Consider the following 1477-nt stretch of genomic DNA (forward strand, 5'->3'; position numbering starts at 1 on the left):
TTGCTTTGTGGTATCTATTGATTTACAGTTCATTTGATAGTCGGCAGCTGTGATCTTAAGGAGGACCTTTAGAAATGGACTGAAATCAAAGATATGTATATGGATGAATGCTCCCGTTAGTTTCAGCAATACATAATCTCTCAAATTCCCTATGGATTGGAATGGAATGGGTATGAGCTGTTCAGCCGTGAAGAAATGCAGTGAATGCAACAGAAAAGGCCCTTTGGTTTGATCCATCTATCGATTGTGTTTGATGGCTGTCAGGTGGGGAGAGCAGAGGGGAGAGGGGAAAAGTAACAGAGAAAAAATCAGTAGGTAGAGGAATAGAGGGCAGATGGGAAACTGAACTTTTCTTCCAGTAGATTTGATAATGGGATTCTGAGTAAGGAATCGATGTGCAATCTGTATGAACCTTGTTCTGCTTCTGAAAACCTTTTTTAGGTTTGAAATTCCACTGTAGGCTGATTTCATTAAAACAGTCACTTCAAGGGGTATGTGTGCTTTCTCACCGTTGGTACAGGTTCCTCTCATGAGCCTTCCTAAATGCTGGGTTTGTAAACCTGCAGTCATTGAACTGAAAGGTTTAAAAAGCTCAGAGCATCAAAACGCTGCCACCAAGACAGCCTTGCAGCCAGAGCTTCTGCAGGGTGCAAGGGCCTGGTGTCAATAAAGCATTTTGGATCTGTAAATCTGTATTTACTGCAGGGTTGTAAATGTATAGAGCATAATTGGCTGTTCTGAAGCACTTTGGAATTGGAAATGCTGAGTCAGGGCTTGAAGCAGTGATTGAGTACCTGGTGGAAGGCAGGGCCAACCCAGGGAGCTCAGGTGTGTGCAATGAACCTGAGTGACCAGAAGGGATGGAGCCAGGATCCACCCCTTCCCTGACCTCATTTAAGAGTGGGCAGTGGAGGTGAGGGCATCTTGTTGGAGATCCCTGCCTACCTGGGGCCTTCTGAAGGTAAGTGGCTTTTTTTTTTTTTTCCTTTCTTTCTGTGCCCATGCCTGTTGCATTTGAGCAAACCCTTACTTGCTACAGCCTAGGGCTTTGCTGCTCTGCTACCTGCTGCACTTTCCATTGTGTTACAATTTTAGTATCAAGAACTTATTGTTGATGTTTGATGTCAATGCTGCTTTTTTGGATAGTGGGATGGAGCAAGTCTGTTAGAGCCTGAGTCCCAGTCTTTGATGGTGAGACCATTGACTTCATCTGGTGGCCATGTTGTGTCTGGTACTGAGTACATTGCTCTTTGTAGAAGCTCAGTGAAGTTATGAATGTAACAAGCTATGACCCAAGTCATCTTAGTAGTGAAATAAGTAGATGTTCTAAAGCTCCTTGTTGAGAAAGCTAACTCTGATGCTGGAAACAAACCGGTCCTGAACACATCCAGTGTAAGTTCTGGTGTGCATCAGTTGTAAGGGAGAAGCTGAGAAGAAGGTCTGACAGGCTTGGTTAAAACATTAATATGCACACTTA

Source organism: Meleagris gallopavo, chromosome 10 (genome assembly GCF_000146605.3).
Source record: "Meleagris gallopavo isolate NT-WF06-2002-E0010 breed Aviagen turkey brand Nicholas breeding stock chromosome 10, Turkey_5.1, whole genome shotgun sequence".
Lineage (NCBI taxonomy): Eukaryota > Metazoa > Chordata > Aves > Galliformes > Phasianidae > Meleagris > Meleagris gallopavo.